The following is a 20,815-nucleotide window of genomic DNA, read 5'->3' as shown; positions in this document are numbered from 1 at the left end:
TGCCTTTGCCTGTCGGTGTGTGCTCAATAGCTAGCACACCGAGGCGGTCTCTAGATGTGGCTGTAGCTGAGGGATGTACAGTGGCCGTTCCCTCCCCGGTACGTATGGTGGCCATTACTGCAGAGCTACAGGGGGAAGCAACTAAGGGACGTACGGTGGCCGTTCCTTCCGCAGTACGTACAGTGGCCATTACCGTGGTGTTGCCTGGGACTGTATCTGGAGCAGTCCCACCCCGATCCTTGTGAGGGCTGTTCCGTCCGTGAAGTAGTGTTGCATTCCTGCGACGTCGCAGTTGGGTAGGTTGAGGGGAAGAGGGACTCAAGGTAGGGGCGCCCCGGCGCTCGTCTTGCTCTGGGCCAGTCCCGCACTCACCTGGCTTTCCGTGGTGTTCTCCTGGGGTGGGAGTAGGGCTGCGGCTCCGTAGAGGGGTGGGGGGTCCGGCGGCGGAGGTGCGTATTTTATCTCCCTTTCTCCAGCCATCATTGCACTCTCACCTTTCCCTCCCCTTCCTTCTCCCTCTTCCGTTACCTATCCCTCTTCATCCATACATTCTCTTCCACCTGACTCTCCTTTTTTCACCTGGCTATCTTTGTCATTTCAGGTGAAGTAGGTAAGGGACAAACAGACAGAAGTGAAGGGTTATCGTAACCAAGATACTACTCAGTAGCATACAATGCAGTTTTACAGTTTCCACATAGCTTCCAATATACAGTAATTCAACACACAACACTTGGTTTGTTTTCTTATCCCTCTTCCGATCCCACTCTATCCAATGATAATTTCATATTCCATATGCAGCCTGCTCACTCTGCAACACAATAGATCGCCTGTCAGCAATCGACTGCATAGTATAGCCTTCTATAGCCAGACGCCATAATCCCGTAAGGGGTGACCACAAACAAATCACCTCCATGTTGAACTGTCCCAGCCATTTTGCTGCCCTCCCCCCAACTCACACACCTTGCTCTCATAGATCTCTCCACTCCATCCCTCCATCTCATCCTCGGTCCCATCTTCCTCTCCCCCCTCCAACTCACCCACATGCTCTTTCCTTGTTAGTCTCTCGCTCGCCATCATCTTCAATGTCCAAATCACCTACTGTATTTCTCCTAACGCTTTCTGTCACACCTGCATACAGTACACACCACAACACATCATCACTACCTCGTTTGTCCGTCTGTCTCTCCAAGTAACTCCACATGCTTATCTCAAATAACTCATTTCAACTGGACTCACTCTTAACTTGTGTCCTTCCAACACGGTCCAAAAATTTGCTTCCATATGTTAGAGATAGTATCACAGTGCTATCATGTAGTAACTTTATTACTTCCATGCACACTTCCCTATTTCATAGCACTGCTTTCAGAGAACCAGCAAAATTTCTTCCCTGTTGTACCTTTTCAAGCACTTCATCCTCTAAACCTCCATGCTTACTCATCACACTACCCAATTAAATGCTCTCACATTTTCAATTTCCTTATCATCCAACCTCACTATGCACTCAGTGGCTTATTTTCTCTCGAAGACCACAACTTTGCACTTCCCTACATTCACCTTCAGATTACGTTTCTTACACACTCTCCCAAACTCGTTCACCAAGCCTTGTAGCTCCCATTCGTCTTCACTTAACAATACAGTATCATCTGCAAACAACAGAACAGGAACTTTCCAAACACTGCCCTCTCTCATTAGGGCCACTCCAACATTCACTGCCCTGCCTCGTATCTCATTCATAACTCCATCCATATACAACCTGAACCACCATGCAGACATGACACATCCCTGTCTTAGTCCAAGATTCAGATAGGAAAATTCACCCAGTTCACCAGCCACACGCACTGCTGCCTTAGCACCTTAACACATACACATCACGGCATTCAACAGGTTCCCATTTACACCACATATTCTTAATATTCCCACATCCCTTGTCAGTTATTTCTCATACGCTTTGTCCAGAACCAGGAAGGCCGCATGAAACTTCTTTTCCTTCTCCAGAAACTTTTCCACTAAAGACCTCAGGATCAGTTTCTGATGTACACAATTTCTTCCCTTCATAAAACCTCCCTGTTCTTTTCCAGCTATTTCCTCTGTTATGTCCCTAACTCTGTCACTAAGTATCCTATCATATACATTCCATATTACACCAAGAAGACAAAATGCCCCTATCATTACCACACACATCCTTTTCATCTTTTCCTCTGTACAGAGGAATAATAATACCTGTCTTCCAATCCTCCGGTATTCTAACTTCCTTCCAGGCCAAGCTGCACATATTCCATATCCATTCTACTACTACCTCTCCCCCGTGCTTCAACAGCTCACCACACACTCTGTCAGTTTCTGGGGCTTTCTCCATTTTGACCTTCATTGCTTCGACTACTTCCATCTTACTGAGCTCTTCCTCACTTCTCAATTCTCTCCTTCTCTCAGCCGTTCCCCATGCACTTACACTAGCATTACTTTCAGTTTCTATGTTTAACAATTCCTTAAAGTGTTCTCTCCATCTACTGACTTTTTCTCCATTCTCCACTATCATTATATCGTTTTTATCTTTTGCTCTCCGACTACGTTATTTAGCACCCTGTCTAACTCTCATTACCTCCATCCAAAAGATTTTCTTACATTCCCTCAACATGTGGAGGCGTAGAAGGACTACTGGGCATTGGGATAGGCCACTATCCTCGAGAAATAGTCCCTGAAGCCTTTGCCCAGAGTCGAACACATAAAAAAAAAAAAAAAAATCTACACTCAAATTCATTCCCAATTCCCTATTCATGCTCATAGTACTCTCTCTTGCTAATCTTTTCATTTCTCTCTTCTTAACTACATATAACCCTCTTCCGTCTCTCATCATCCTTCATGGCTCTGCTTGCTGTCCATTTACTAAACTCTTTCTCCTTTTGCGCCATAGCTTGTCTCATCTCTTTATTCCACCATGCTGTTCCTTGCATCTCCTTTCGTCTTCTCTTCACCCCACACACCACCCCACACGCTTCATAGATTTCTTCTGTGAATATCTTGCGCACACATTTCACATGCCCTGCTCCAAATCATATTTAACATAATCGCTTTTCCATTGCTCTTATATTCTGCCTTTTTTGCATCGTCTTGCAACCATTCTGCTTTCATTGTATGGACTACTTCTTCATGCACTAAAATTCTTCTATTCATCAGTCGCATTAATTGTAACTTAACTTTCACCACGACCAAGTAGTGGTCAGAAAGTTCACTCCCCCAACCCCTGTATACTCTTGCATCCTGTACATACTGTACCTTCTCATTCTTTCGTCGACACACATGATTAGTCATTCCCTTCCATTCATTCAGTTCACCACCCATCCTCCTCCTCACTCTCCACGTATACCTGTGGACCGTTTTGTGTAAAAACAAATTATTGGCTATCACCAACCTCCTCCTTGCACAAATGTTCACTAGAGCATTGCCTTTCTCATCCACATTTGCAGGGACACTCAACTCACCAGCTACTCCGTTCCCCTTCACATTCTCTACTTTTTCATTCATATCTCCAATTAAAAAGCTCTCTCACTTCCCTCAAACTTTCCCATGCATGCTTCCACATTTGCTTAAAACTCTTCTTTCACCCTAATTGCACGGTCTTCCGTTGGCGCATATACACACACACAGATGCCTATGATTGTAATCCAATTTTCAATCTTACCCACACAAACCTTGAGCCAACTGATCCGTACTCTCTCTTATATTCTTCCATCTCTAGCTCACAACAATACATACACCCTCCTTTGCCCTCTCATTCTCACTTACTCCTGCACATAATACCCAGTCCATACACCCACTCTCTCACACTTTTACCTGACCACTTAGTCAGCGTTTGCATTCTCAAGCACCTGGGCAATTTCTCTCTCTTTCACCTGATCATTTGTACCCCTCACTTTCCATGTTGAATTCCGCACCAAGTCTTTTGTTCGGCCCTTGGTCGTCTCCTGTTGGTCAGTCCTGCTTCGGGGCATTTTTCTTTTTTTTTAGTTATTTTTTTTCTTCTGGGGAGGAGCACAAACCCTCCTCCAACCCAGTTCTTGACACATAGGAAAGACGTACAGTATTGGTTGGTTATCTGGTCTACTGTATAGACTAATATACCATTAATATACAGTGAGCTTACTTAAGCTTCAGATCTTAAAATATGCATACACAAGTTTAATACAATGCTTCATTATAATCCTTACCAAATGAGAATGTAAATAACATGTCCCAAAATAGCTAACCATGAATTGCAGTCTTTTACCTAACTATTGGCAAGCAGCTACGATATCGATTTGTTACATGAGGTAGCATGTGACATGCCGCCAAATCAAAGGTTCATTTGATCTGAAATTGTTTCTCAGTCACATGCGTCTAATGAAATCTTGAATCACATTTTCTTTACCAGGTATGTTCTGATTTGTGAAAGAAAAGTTCTGCAATTATAAATCCCACCTACAGAAATTAATGATATTTTCTCGGGCATTTTCTACAGTAAATACTGAAAGTGAGTGTCAGTAGAAATGGCAAACTGTTGTGCATACAAATATCTACCAGACTTTAGAATGGTACGCACAGTACCCGGGCACTTACACACTTACAGGATAATCCCTCTCACAACACAGAAGTACTGTATTCCACTTGCACAGACATTGTTACTATTGCTTCTAAGTCTCTATCTGAGACATTAGTCTGGATCGCAAAGCTCTACTGAAGTTAAGGATTTTAAGAATTGGTGATGAGGTAATGCACCTCTTAAGTCTGATCAACGATTTCTCCCGTCAGGGACTCTGTCGGTGGTTATTGAGAATCTCATTCCTATACGAGGTCCCCGGGATAGGCAGTTTTCTGTGAGACGCTAGATATGACTTTTTGATATAACCCAGCTGATCGCAGAAATGAGCTTCTTCCATTGATAGTGTTGTTAGTGTATATTTCGTTTAGAGTTTTTGTGTGGAATATTAATACCCTGGCTCACAGAGTGTCCCCCAAAATCAGTAGTGCAAAACACTATGGAGCATTTGGAGGGTCTGATTGTTTAACCAATCTCTCCCGTACATAACGAGTAGGTTCAAGGTATCTCAATATGATCGCTCCACGTCACAGTGCGGCCGAGCATGTAATCCATGCAAATGTTAACGTTTCCAAATTACACAGAATCTTCCTTATGAACCTATTGACAATTTCAGGTGAATTAACTAGTCTAAAAGGCAATCTGCAAAACTGGTACCAGCCAGTAGGAGTTACAGAAAGTGGTCTCATATATCCTAGAAATATACATTTTACCTTGAAGTTTATCTAGAATGTCCTTTGCCCAATTCATGGGATCACAGTAAAAATTTTGTGACTTTACTGAGCCCCATATAATAATAATAATAATAATAATAATAATAATAACGAAAAAATATATATTTAGGACCGTAAGGTTTGCTTATCAGTACTGCAAGAGAGATGTAATTGGAAGTGCATGGATCAACTATGGCTTCCTTAAACACATCTTCTACCCTTCTTTATTTTCTTAAAAGCAACTGACAAAGAATAAGTTTCCCCCAAATTGGTCGATCTAAAGACAGATATGTCCAGTGCTTGTACAGGCAGTTTTATTATCAACAATTTTAGCTCTCGGAAGACAATGCTTGCAGATCATACTTCATCTGCTTGGATAATTTGGCTGTATAATTAAATCTCTGAAAATGCCCCTGTATCTTTTACTTCCTGCACCTTAAACAAATCATCGTCTTCTGCCACTGCAGTTGTGATCATTGATATTGCTCCAATTAAGACACAGATCTTGGACTCATATTTCTTAAGTATATTAACCTGAAATACTTTCCTGCTTTTCTCGTCCAACATTACCCTGTAATCCACGTGTCATACCTTCACCACAACCATATGTGGATCCTTCCGACTCAAAAATGACTTATTAGCTCAGGTAGGCATTTCACAAGATTAACACATCACCCCTTATCATAATGATGCTAATATGTATCTCCTTGTATTTCCACACCAGTAACTGCCAATTTACTGGTATCATAAAAAACTGTCTTAAAATCTCTTTAGTAACTCCAATTCATACTGGTAGGTGATAAGTATTTGGACACTCTCGTCAGTATCGGACCAGGTATCTCTCAGCAGTTGTGGTGAGCCCTTAACACTGCGGCCATAGTGCAACTCAAATAGCGAGAAGCCTGTACTTGTTTGCAGTACCTTTCTGAGCACAAAATAGGGCTTCTGCGAAATGCCTGTCCCAGTTACATGGGCCATCCTATGGGCGATCCTTACAAGTATTCATTAACACTTATTTAAATGTGTCTTATAATTTTTCAAATAAGCCTTTTGCCACTGGGTGATAAGGTGTAGAAAAGGGCTGTTTTACGTTGATGAACCAATACACTTCGTGCGTTAAGTAAGAGGTAAATTGGATGTTTTGAGGAGATCCAAGATATGGTAAATAAATATAACTGACAAAACTTCAATAACTAATTTTATTTAACATCTCGGCATCCCTATAACTCTTGGCCACTTCATAGGATAATCACCCATTATGTGTTCCCCTCTGAGGATGATAGACTGATAGGACCAACTAAGTGTACTGCATCCTTTTGAAATGGCAGTCATTAGGAGCATTCTGTTTAGGGAAACCTTAATCACTCGACATATGTGCATTACTCTTTGACGCTGGTCACAGGTAAGACGCCATCTTTTGATATATCTAAAAACTTTTGGCCAGTTAAATGAACATACTACTTGCCCTCTGTCTTATTCAGTCCTATCTGTTTCCCATTACATATTTGTGAACAAGCACAAACACGTACTCCCGTCCGTTCCTTGACAATAACACTTGTTTAACTTCCTCCTCATACGTCTGAGCTTCAACATTAATCAATAATTCACTGAAGTTGCTAGCTAAACTTTTCTCTTCCTGGTACAGCTGATACAATATTTAAGAGACTCCCCTTTCTCTCATTCCTCTAAGGAAACAGGTGTCATCTATAATGACACTTATTGGCTTAGAATTTTATTTGTTTTGACTGTGGTCTGGTTTGACTAGCAAAAATAGCTGAATGATGGTTTTTCCTTTAGTATTTTTCCACTAAGAAAGTTGTTTCTTCTCATGTTTGGTGTGGAGAAAGTACCTCAGCCATGTTTCTGTGTTTGTGGTTAAAGCTTATTCATTTTCTACGGATGATGTACTTCCTAAAATTTCCACCCTTATTGCTGATGCAGCCTTGCTTCTAGGATTTCCCTTTGGGATCATAAAGAAGCAAATAACCCTAAAAGGTTGCGTATCTCTATTCCCACTAAAGTACAGGGTGTATTTTAGAGGTGCAAAATAAGTTACAGACACAAAAACTGACATCTATCTATCTATCTACCTATAGCCCGACGCCCTAATCCCGCAAAGGGTGGCCGCAGACAAAACGCCTCCAAGTCACTGTCACCCACCATTTGACTCCCCTCCCCCCAACTCACCCCCCCCTCCCTCATATACCTCTCAACTCCATCCCTCCACCTCATCCTCGGTCTACCCCTCCCTCTCCCTCCCTCCATCTCACCTACATACACCCTCTTAGTCAGTCTTTCATTCTCCATCCTCTCCACATGTCCAAACCACCTCAGTGTATTTCTCCTAATCTTTTCAACCACATCCACATCTACCCCACAACGTTCCTTCACTTCTTCATTCGTCAACCTGTCCCTCCATGTCACTCCACATGCTCCTCTCAAGTAACTCATTTCCACTGCTCTCACTCTTGTCTTGTTCCCCTCTTGCAAGGTCCACGCCTCGCTTCCATACATCAGGGTAGGGATCACAATACCATCATGCAGTGACTTCTTAACTTCCATACTCACCTCCCTATTTCTCATCACTGCCTTCAGTGTGCCAACAACCTTCCTTCCCTGCTGTACCCTTTCACGTACTTCATCCCCCAAAGTTCCATCCTTACTCATCACACTACCCAAGTACTTGAATGCACTCACATTCTCCATATCCTCACCATCCAACCTCATTGCACACTCTGTGACTTCATTCCTCTCAAACACCATAACTTTACTTTTGTTTACATTAACTTTCAGCTTCCTCCTCCTACACACTGTCCCAAATTCATTCACCAAACCTTGCAACTCCCATTCATCTTCACTCAACAATATTGTATCATCAGCAAACAGCAACACCGGAAGCTTCCAAATCTCACCCTCATTCATTAGGGCCACCCCAACATCCACTGCCCTACCTTGTACCTCCTTTACGACCCCATCCATATATATATTAAACAGCCATGGAGACATTACACACCCCTGTTTCAGTCCCACATTGAGATCAAAGAACTCACTCAGCTCACCATCCACTCGCACCGTAGCCCTAGCTCCCTCGTACATACTCTTCACAGCACTCAACAATTTCCCCTCCACTCCATATATTCTTAATACCTTCCACATACCTTTCCTATCTATTCTGTCATAAGCTTTCTCCAAGTCCATGAAGGCAGCATACACTTTCCTTCCCTTCTCTAGATACTTCTCCACTAAACATCTTAGAACAAATATCTGATCTACACACCCTTTTCCCTTCCTAAAACCCCCTTGTTCTTCTCCAACTAGCTCCTCTGTCATATGCCTAACCCTATCAATGAGTATTCTACCATATATTTTACCAGTCACACTAAGAAGGCAAATACCCCTATGGTTACCACATACTTCTCTCTCCCCTTTTCCTTTGTACAGAGGAACAATTATACCTGATTTCCAGTCCTCTGGAACCCTTCCCTCTTCCCAAGCCAATCTACACAACTTCCATATCCACTCCACAACAATCTCACCCCCATACCTAAGCATTTCACCACACACTCCATCAATTCCTGGGGCCTTTCCCAGCTTAATCTTCTTCATCGCTTCCACTACTTCCGACCTACTGATCTCTTCCTCCCTCCTCTCATCTCTTCTTCTCCCAGCCATTCCCGAACCACTTATATTTGCACTGCTCTCACTCTCAACATTCAACAAATCCCCAAAGTGCTCCTTCCATCTCCTCAACTTCTCTGTCTTCTCCACCAACAATCTATTATTCCTATCTTTCACTCCCCTACTATTTCCCCTTTCACACTGCCTTACTTTCTTTACCTCCTTCCAAAACAATTTCTTACTCTCCCTCCATTTCACACTCAGATTCCTCCCAAACTCTTCATCCACTTTCTTCTTACTCTCCTTCACCAGTCTCTTAACCTCCCTTCTCCTGCTCACATATACCTCTCTCTTCTCTCTCTCATCTTCTCCCCTACCTCTACTCGCCAACCATTCACCATATGCCTTCTTCTTTTGTTCCACAGCTCGTTTCACCTCATCATTCCACCATGCTGTCCCTTGCACACCCTTGCATCTCCTCCTCACTCCACAAACCACCTCACACGCTGCGCTTATCTCTTCCGTGAATATCTTACATACGTCTTCCACCCCTTCCATCTGCTCTAGCTCATACCTTCCCAATCTTTCTTCCACTATGCTCTTATACTCTGTCCTCTTCTCACTATCTTGCAATTTCTCCACTCTTCTCACAGGAGCTGCTTCCTCCTGTCTTCCCCTTCGCCTCCTCAACCACTTTCTTTGCAGCTCTATCTTGGCCATCACTAAGTGATGGTCCGAGACTCCATTCCCCCACCCTCTCCACACCCTTGCATCCAACACTTGTCTTCTCATTCGCTCATCCACACACACGTAGTCTATCATTGCCTTTCGTTCAACAAGTTCACTGACATACAGACCATTTTCTTTTCTATTTTAATGCCAAACTTTTGCATGCAGAATGTTCCGAACAGCATTCTAAATTCTGAAGAAATGAGGTCTCAACACCCAGCTTCAGAGTCTGCTCCCAAAGGGGAAGGGGGACCATAAAAGCCCCGTCTAGTAATCCCTCTTCTGGTGAAGGCCAAGTGATATGCATGGGATCACTGTATGCATCACTCCTTTTTCATTTCTGGAAAACTCGTGTCCTGTCCCCCAACTTTCTTTCTGTTGAACATCATTTCTTTTCCTCTAAACCTCACCTCATCCTCAGATTCTCAGCTGTATGAGGTGACTGATAGTAAACCAATCTCTGTAACGCTTACTTTCTATATCCTCACTTCAAAGCAAATTGTGGTTTTTGTGTATATGTATGCAGCAGCATCTCTTGCTCTCTTGTTCTTGAATTTGAGTCTTCTGAATTCTATACTTTATGGCGTCAGTTATCCTGTCATTCTTTAACTAAATATACTGTGCTGTGAACTTGTGTCCACATTCTACTGAAGATGAATCATTCTGTGATTATCTTATGCCTAAGACTGAACACATCCTATCAACTTCTCCATTCTCATCTGTCTCCATTCTAGGTGATTTCAGCGTTAATCACCACCTTTGGCTCTCCTTTCCGTTTGCTGATCGACCTGGTGGACAAGCCTACATCCTTAATGACCTAGAGCAGTTTGTACAGCACCCTACCCTTATCCCTGACTGCCTTAGAGAGTTACAACATATGTGACCTCTTCATTACAACTAACCCATCTTTCTTTTATCTCCGTTGGGCTCCCCCAATCACAACTTTATCATTTTAACCTGTCCTATCATTCCAGTATGGCCTAAGGATCCTCAAAAGAAGTGGTGGCTGTGGCACTTTGGAGCTGCTGACTGGAAGGCACTCAGGCAGTACTTTTTTCATTTTCCCTGGAATTTTTGTTCCTTCCATGGCCGACAGCCAACAGACTGTATGTTGTGCATTACGAAGGTTATTCTGTCAGGCATGGAAGCATACACTTATACTGTGACTGATTTAAAAAAAAAAAAAACATGGTTTAATAACTTTTGTTCTAATGCTGTCCAAACAAGAGTAATGTCTACAAAAGATATCAGAACGAACACCCCTGAATCTCATTATATATGCCTCTGCCTTGAAGTGTGCTAAGTTTGTTGTTTGCTCTTTTAAGAATAATTTCGTTCGTACTAAATGCTCCGAACTATGTGACTCAAATATTATTCTTCTTGCTCTTTCTGCCACTTTGCCAAAATCCTCCCTATCGACTTTACTTCATCTTCCTTCCCTCATTTCCAATCGGATGACTCTATAGCCGTTTTTCCCTCTGAAAAAGCAGAACTCTTGCTCAAACTTTTGCCACTAATCCCAACTAAGACGATTCCTGTGCTGTTCCTCTATCACTTCTTCCCCCCCCCCACCCCCGACTTCCTCATGTGACATTAAGACAATGTACAGTATTGTACGTTCTGCCCTCACTGGCCTTATTGCTAACAATTCCGCATGTTGCACTGCATCCAACCACGGTGTACACCTACGTCCATATGTCGCACTATAACATCCACTCACGGTGTACATCTATGTCCGCAGGTTCCATTACAATACACGAATGCATTTACTTCAGTGACATCATCGGTCGCTAATCAGCAGCCGAGAAACAAACACACCCTACCTGCCCCATACATCTCAACTGCATAGGACAGTCAAATAGACTATAGGTTATTAACGATAGAAAAGATGTACGTTTCTTCACAAGGCGGATCAGTGAAAAGAGATGAGACCTAAAGGTGGTTTTGGACACTGAAATATTCTAGAATGAAAATATATATATATATATATATATATATATATATATATATATATATATATAGATAGATAGATAGATAGATAGATACATAATTAGAGAGAGAGACAGACAGACAGGCAGACAGACAGACAGAGATGTACAAATATCTATATCTATCCACCAGTCTATTTATCTATCTCTCTCTCTACCTAAATATACAGTATATGAATCTATCTCTATCTGTCCATGTATCTATCGAGAGAGTCAGAGACAGAGAGACAGAGTGGAGGGGTAAAAAGGGGGATATGTATATATATATATATATATATATATATATATATATATATATATATATATATATATATATATATATATATATATATATATATATATATATATATATATATGGTATATGTGGAGAGAGAGAGAGAGAGAGAGAGATGTCCATACATCTATACATAATGTTATATATACATGTACATACATATATATACATTTGTTTCTATGTATTATATGTATATAATATATGAAAAATAGTGTGTATATATATATATATATATATATATATATATACCTAGGCTGCTTCCCCCAAGCAAAGGGAGGTAGCCTAGACAGGACGACACACTCCCCATTTACTCATCCATTCAAACACAGTCAATCGCATCTTAGCCCCAAAGGGGAGAAGGGACAGATCCTCACCGCACCACACCACACAAGGGTCAACTGTGCAGTGCAATCAGTGACATCCGCAGCAGGGCCAGACAGCAGACCTGGTTTACCCCTGCCACATCATAATAGACCCATCCCCTTACTCGTACCTGACCTGACTAGCTAATCAGACCAAATGCGGGAGAATATCCCCTCAGGGCTGTGTCATCATTTGTTCATTCACAATTTCTCTCCATTTATTTCTGTCACGCACAGAAATATATATATATATATATATATATATATATATATATATATATATATATATATATATATATATATATATATATATATATATATTTATTTATTTATTTATTCATTCACAATTTCTTTCCATTTATTTGTCACGCACAGAAATATATATATATATATATATATATATATATATATATATATATATATATATATATATATATATATATATATATATATATATATATATATATATATATATATATATATATATATATATATATATATATATATATCTGTGTGTGTGTGTGTGTGTGCATACATATTTATGTAGAGAGAGAGAGAGAGAGAGATGTATACACTGCCATCATAAAAACTCTTGACGGCATCTAATAGCTTACCTTCTACACCGTACATGCGCAAAACTTTCCACAATCCTTCTCTGTCCACTTTGTTATGCTTTTTCCAGATCCATGAATGCCATAAACACCTGATGGTCCTTCTCACAAGCCTTCTCTGCTATCTGTCTCACTGCAAATATTTGGTCCACACATCCTCTGCCACTCCTAAAGCCACCCTGTTCATTACACACTAGGACTTCTGATATCTCGCTTACTTTCTCTATAATAATTCTTCCGTATACCTTCCCTACACACTCAGTAAGCTTATGCCACGATATTTCTTGCACTCACTTCGTTCACCTTTATATTTGTACAAGGGTACAATCACAGCCTTTTTCCACTCTGCAGGCACAGTTTCACTCATCCATGCCTTCTTACATATCTCCAACAAGAACTTCATTCCATTCTCTCCACTACATTTAAGCATCTCTGCATACACCTCATCAACCCCAGCTGCTTTCCCATTTTTCAGCCGCTTCACAGCACTCTTCACCTGTGCGAGTGTCACGTCTCCTGGCACTGCATTCCTTCTCTGCACCCCCCCCAAAACCAATCATGTTTACAGCTGCTCTGCTCTCTCTATCCCCATTCATCAGGCTTTCAAAATATTCTTTCCATCTGGTCCTTACTTCATCTCCATGGGTTAATAATCTACCACCTCCATCCTTCACACCATCCCATTTCTTATCGCTTTCACTTCTATATTTCCACACCTCTTTCCAGAATTACTTTCTGTTTTCATATTTTTGCATGTCCCAATTTCTGAAAGTTTTGCGCCATCAGGTTTTTTTAACACTTCCTGGATATAGCCCAACCAAACGCCAAAAGAATTAGGTCGATATTTATAACCATTTCTATTAAAGAAACGAGCAAATGCAAAGACAGACACACACATACACAGCTGGACTATATTTTAAGTGTATCTATCAATCTATCTTTATCTATCTATCTATATATACATATATATCTATGTATCTATATATCTATGTATGTATGTATCTATCTATCTATCTATATATATATATATATATATATATATATATATATTTATATATGGAGCCTCTCTGGTACAGTGGTAGAGCGTGTGTTTTCATGCATGGTAGAACTTGGGTTCGCGCCCTGCCAGGGTAATAAACTTTGGAAGCGTTCTTCTGACCATGCACAGCTTTGGCAGACATAAGGGGTGCTGTGGTTGAACCAGTGCCACATACTATAAAGTATGCTTGCACCCAGTCGGCTTGCACGGGCCGATTACACTTGGTTCACAGACTGCACACACATCCAAAACCACTCCAACATTATAATCACACTTACAAGCACTGCCCACCCTACATACTATCTCTACCAGATAGCCTAAACCACTTGGTAGGGATACATTGGCTTTATCATCCCCACTTCGGTCGGTATAGGCCAGTACTGCAGTGTAGACTCAAACGGCTAATGAGATTATATATATATATATATATATATATATATATATATATATATATATATATATATATATATATATACCTAGGCTGCTTCCCCCAAGGAAAGGGAGGTAGCCTAGACAGGACGACACACTCCCCATTTACTCATCCATTCAAACACAGTCATTCGCATCTTAGTGCCAAAGGGGAGAAGGGACAGATCCTCACCGCACCACACCACACAAGGGTCAACTGTGGAGTGCAATCAGTGACATCAGCAGCAGGGCCTGACAGCCGTACTGGTTTACCCCTGCCACATCATAATAGATCCATCCCCTTACCCACACCTGACCTGACTGGCTGATCAGACATGCGGGAGAATATCCCCTCAGGGCTTCATCATCATTTATTCATTCACAATTTCTCTCCATTTATTTCTGTCACCCACAGCCACTCTTCCTTGCTCAACAGACATCCCACTCACATCCAGCGCTCTCTTCAGTGTCCATCCATCCTATTCGTGGTCTCCCTCTCGGCCTTACACCTCTCTCATCAGATCTAGTTATCTTTTTCACCAATTGCTCATTGTCCATGCTCTCCATATGCCCAAACCATCGCAACACCCCGTGCTCCACTCTGTCAGCCATCTCCCGAACAACTCCAGTTCTCCTTCGCACTTCATCATTTCACAATCGATCCATACGCGTCACTCTACACATACTCCTCAGACACCTCATCTCCATTACATTCGAACTTTTTCTCACTGCTACACCCATATTTCATGTTTCAACCCCATATAATGCAGTCGGTACCACAACACCCTCATAAAGCCTTCTCTATACATCCATTCTAGGCAAACGACATCTAAACACCTTTTTCATTCCTCCCAGCACCTTTGTTACTTCATTCATTCTAAACTTCACTTCTGCATGTATTCTTCCATCCACAGCAACATGTGACCCTAAATACTTAAAACACTCTACCTCTGCAAGCAACTATATTCATCCTCCTACCATCTACCAACCACGTACACTTCATCACTCTTATTCTTATTAACTATCAATTTCCTCCTTTCACACACCCTTCCAAACTCATCTACCAATTGTCTCAATCTCTCCTTTGAATCAGCCACCAGTGCAGTATCATCTGCAAACAGCAGCTGCTTTAGATTCCACTCTCTACCATCAACATTCACCAGACTCAGACCTCCACCTAAAACTCTTGCATTCACCTCCCTTACAACACCATCCATATAAATATTAAACAACCAAGGCGACATCACACATCCCTGTCGTAGCCCCACTCTCACAGGAAACCAACCACTCACAGCATTTCCCACTCTTACACACGCTGTACTGTTTACATAAAAACTCTTCACTTCTTTTAGTAACCTACCATCAAGTCCATACAATCTTAAAACAGCCCACAAAGCCTCCCTATCAATTCTATCATACTCTTCCTCTAAATCCATGAATGCCTAAAGCACATCCCTGCCTTTCGCTAAATACTTTTCACACACTTGTCTCACAGCAAACACCTGATCCACATATCCTTTCCCTCTCCTAAAGCCACACTGCTCATCACCAATCACTCCCTCTGTACCCTCTCTAACTCTCATAATTAACACTCTACCATACACTTTACCTACAACACTCATGAGACTTATATCCCTAAAGCTAGTAAATTCATACTTATCACCCTTGCCTTTATACAACGGGACCACACAAGCATTTGCCCAGTCAATTGGCACCATACCTTTCACAAAGCACACATTCAACAGTCTTACTAACCAGTCAGTAATAATCACTCCACCACCATTCTGGCATTCCACAGCACAGCCATCCATACCTGCAGCTTTCCCTGTTTTTATCTCCTTTTCTGCCTTCTCCACCTCCTCCTTGGTGATCAAAGAATCATTCAACTCCCCCAACACATTTATTCCTTGCACCCTTCCATCCACCACAATCTCAGTCACTCTTTCCTCCTCTACAGTTAACAATCTTTCAAAATACTCTGCCCATCTCTTCCTTACTGCATCCATCTCAGTTAACATCCTTCCATCCTCTGCTTTTACTCGCTCTTCCTTCCCAGACTCTCCCTTTTGCACTCTTTTCACCCCCTTCCAGAACATTTTATACTGTTGAAAATTCTCAATCAACCGCTTACCCCACCTCTCATCTGCTGCCACTTTAGCGTCAAGCACAGCCCTTCTCGCCCTATTCCTCTTTTCCTTATACCTCTCATATGGCACCTCATCCTTCCTCTGCAGCCACACTTCATATGCAAGTCTCTTCTCAGCCACAGCCATACTTCCTCGCACCACCATTCACTTCCTTTTCTTACACCACCACCCGTACGTCTCACACCACACCCCTCTCCTGCATGCCCCACCACAGCACTCTTAATCAACTGCCATTCCCCCTCCACACTGCCAATTTCCTGATCTTTCACTGCGTTCCAGTCATCTTTAAATTTCTCCCGATACTCTATCATTTTCTCTCTTTTATCCAACTCACTCACTTTGAAAACTGCCCTGCCACACCTAACCCTCCTAGCTCTCACCCATCTCTTACCTACTCTTAACTTTCCCTCCACCAGGTAGTGGTCAGACATACCTCCACCCTCCCCTCTCAGAACTCTCACATCCAACAATCTTCCTATTACATTCCTGGACACAACCACATAGTCCATCAAAGCTCTATCAACAACCCTTCCACCCTCCTGTCTCACCCATGTATACTTATAAATATCTTTCTTCTCAAACAGCATATTTCCAATCACCATCTCTCGCTCAACGCACATCGCTATCATTCGTTCCCCATTTTCATTTCTTCCAGGCGCACCATGCATACCAACTACACCTTCAAATGCTACATTTCCCATTCTACCATTCAAATCTCCCATCATTACCACATTCACATTCGCTCCAAAACTCTGCAGACACTCATCAACATCATTCCAGAAAGATTCCCTCTCTTCCTCATCCCTTTCACTATCAGGCCCATATGCACTCACAAACACCCATAACCCACGTTCAAATTTCGCTTTCACCCACATCAGTCTCGATGACACCTCCTTCCATTCAATCACACACTGCTGTACTTCCGGACTCACTAACAAGGCCACACCTTCTCTTGCCCTTCCTCTATCAACACCTGACAATCTTCCATTCACACTTTCAAACATAGACTCACCCTTCCCTTTCATCTTCGTTTCACTCAAAGCTAACACATCCAACTTTCTTCTCACAAGTATTCTTCCAATCTCCTCCCTTTTAGCCTCAATCGTACTACATCCACGCACATTCATAGACCCAATCTTCAGGGTACGGGGATAACTCAATCCCCATCCCTTTCTCTGACCGAGGAGGGGGTCCCTAGTCCCCTCACCCCGCCCCTTTTAGTCGCCTTTTACGACACGCAGGGAATACGGTGGCAGTATTCTTCCTAACACAATCTGGCCGCAGAGTAGTAGTACCACTCCATAGTGCGGCCAGGTTGTGTCCCCCTCTGCCACAGAGGGGACAACTACAAACAAAATAACACTAAATATCGCTACCAAAACTGTAATCAAATTACCGGTACCATTTACATCCTTCCTGTACCATTCCTTTCCTTCTTCCCCTTTCCATGATCTTTCCTCCTCACCCGATCTGTGAGGATAATGAGGAAGGTACTTGACAACACTGACAAAGTTAATGAAAAGCTTGACGCTGTGCATAATGTAGTCCTTGTCACCACGCTGTGCTTTCTCTGTGATGTTCTGAGTGTCAAAGATGATGAATCCACACATTACAGCAAGACCCAGGTATAAATTCACCTGGAACATGAGGCGTGATCCAAAGAAGATGTTGAGCATGGAAAGCCAGATGATTGCTGCAAGGGCTGTCAGCAGGCTGCCTCCTAAGTAGAGGAAGTGGCCTCTGGGAGCATACAGAGCAGACAGAGAGAAGCATGCAAACACCACACTTGTTCCCAGCAGGGCCTGCATAATCAGTGTCGGGTTGACCATGACCACCATATCAAGGAGAGGACCCAGGTTGCATCCAGTAAGGAAGGCAAAGGCACTAAGGAGAGAAAGCCGTTTTATCTGGTTCTTGCCATCATATGGTGTTGCCATGAGCCAAATGAGGCAACCCAGTGCCCCCAGACTAGTCATCAGACCTGCTCCAATTAGTGTGCTGAACATGTGTACATACCCTCTGGCTGCAGCTGCAATTTTTACCAATGTGAATGTGGCATACACATTTTTCAGGTGCTGCCTCACATTTGGCTCCAAATTTTCTGTAAAGCTACGGGTAAATCTCTGAAGGTTGATACCCTCCATGACGGCTGTGACAGGTGGCAGAAGAAACTGATATTGATACTTATATATTAGGTGTTCAGAAAATCGAACCTTCAGGAACTAGAAAGGCAATATGCTTATTCAGTTCCACTACTGGTGGGAACTATACCATACTTGGCAATTTTCCTCTGGCCTTCTCAAATGCAAGCCTCATTTTCAACACGAGTTGCACTGCAAGTGGTAACTCCTGCCTAGATTGCAGCAGGGCTTGACGTGGGGGAACTCACGTTCTCTGTCGGATCTCTCCACTCTGTTGGGAAGGAATCAAGGACTGAGATCGCTGAAAAGATCAAAAAAGAATTCCAGCCACAAACACCCTTGATTCCCCATTTTGATGGAAAGCTGTTGCCCAGCATCAATTGGAGCAGCCGCAGTCATTGCCTGGACATTGTTGTTACAGGGATTGGTGCAGAGAAGATCCTGGCGATCCCTAAGATCCCTCCTGGAATGGACGAAGCAATGGGAGCGGCAGTGCTAAGGACTCTAGATGAATGGCCGGAAGTGAAGCCCTGGATTGCAGGGGCTTGTTTTGATAATACAGCACCTAACACCAGGATTCACAGCAGAGCTTGCTTTGTCATTTAAAGGTCTCCAAGTCCCACTGTTGTTCTTGGCATGGAGGCACCACATGTGTGAACTCAAAGTGGCAGGGATCTTTGACCTCTTTTTCTCTTCTTCTGGTCCTGCAATTCCTCTCTTTGGTCGATTCAAAGAGATCTGGAACAAAACTGACACATATTCCATTGATCCCTACGATGATGACCTAGATGAAAAATCTCAGTCGTGGATTGACAACAAAGCCGAGGACATTGAACACTTCATACTCAGCCACATGGATCGAGTGCAACCCCATGATGACTACCTTGAGCTCCTCCAGCTGTCTTTGGCTTTCCTCGGCAAGAAGCCAGCACGGATGGCCTTTCACCGTCCAGGTACCTATCACAGAGAACGTTGGATGGCCGAAGGCCTTTAATGCCTCAAGATATTCCTTTTCAGAAATCATCTGAAGGATGCAACCTCCTTCCCTTTCACATGGCATCAAAAGGAGGCCATCACACGCATTTGTGTCTTCCTCTTCACCATCTATGTGATGCACTGGTTTGAAGCCCCGAATGCTGTCGACGCTCCAATCAATTACCTCAATCTCCCGAAGAAGATTGAAGAATTCAAAGTGGTGAATCTCATTGCAGCAAAGAAGGCACTGGACAGAGTCAAAAGCCACCTCTGGTACCTCAGTGATGACCTGGCTCCACTTGCCATGTATTCTGACAAAGTCTTTGCTGAAGAAAAGCAGGAAATGCTGATAAATATGACCACAGCACTGCTGAGGAAGAAGGGCCCTCATGGTTTGAACATGAAGACGAATGATGAGGCATCAAATCTGAGAATCTCTAAGTTTGTCACCCAGAAGTCGAAAAACCTCTTCCAGTGTTTGAAGCTGGATACTCCTACAAGCATCAATGACCTCTGCCCCATTCCTGATTTCATGGCCCACCTCAAAGTGGTCAATGACACTGCTGAGTGGGCAGCCAAACAGGCAGTGGACTACAACAGTTGTATGACGAAGAATGAAGAAGAACGACAGCTGATCTTCCATGTTGTGCAGCACCACAGAGACCTTAACGACTAGACCAAAAAAATCCCACTTTTAATGAACTTATTATGTTTGTTGTAGTGTTCAAAAATATTGTTTCTGTTTGTACAACATTGTTTATTTTTACCATCCCTCACCATACCCTTCACGTACTCAGATCAGTTAGATTTACAGATTGCAGGGGGTAGTGAGGCACGGCTTTGCATTGACAAAAAACCATAAATTTTTGCTTGAATGCATTGTTTGTAAAGTGGAATCGATTGAATTCTATGCCCAATTAATTATCCGTTTTTTTTCTCCCCTATAAGTGCTGAAAAACCCTCATATATATATATATATATATATATATATATATATATATATATATATATATATATATATATATATATATATATATATATATATATATATATGCAGGTAAACGCAAGGAAATACCAGTTAGAGACAGGGAAGGAAATTTATTGACCAAAGATGGAGATATTAAAAACAGGTGGAAAGAGCATTTTGAGACAGTTCTTAATAGACCAATACCACCAGAAGAGGATATACCGTCTGCTCAGGAAGATTTAAATATAGAAACAGGAGAGTTGAGGCTTG

General features: G+C 42.3%; 2 pseudogenes; both read right to left on the bottom strand.

The window, feature by feature from the left end:
• Window positions 1-6,045: 6,045 nt before the first annotated feature.
• Window positions 6,046-18,628, bottom strand: LOC145390380 (bax inhibitor 1 pseudogene; annotated as a pseudogene).
• Window positions 18,629-19,387: 759 nt separating this feature from the next.
• Window positions 19,388-20,815, bottom strand: part of LOC145390379 (bax inhibitor 1 pseudogene) — a 9,202-nt pseudogene continuing 7,774 nt past the window's right edge.

This window comes from Coenobita brevimanus, chromosome 14 (assembly GCF_032717465.1).
Source record: "Coenobita brevimanus isolate Jiangsu-jjx chromosome 14, ASM3271746v2, whole genome shotgun sequence".
Taxonomy (NCBI): Eukaryota; Metazoa; Arthropoda; class Malacostraca; order Decapoda; family Coenobitidae; genus Coenobita; species Coenobita brevimanus.
This window is presented reverse-complemented; position numbering and strand designations above follow the sequence as displayed.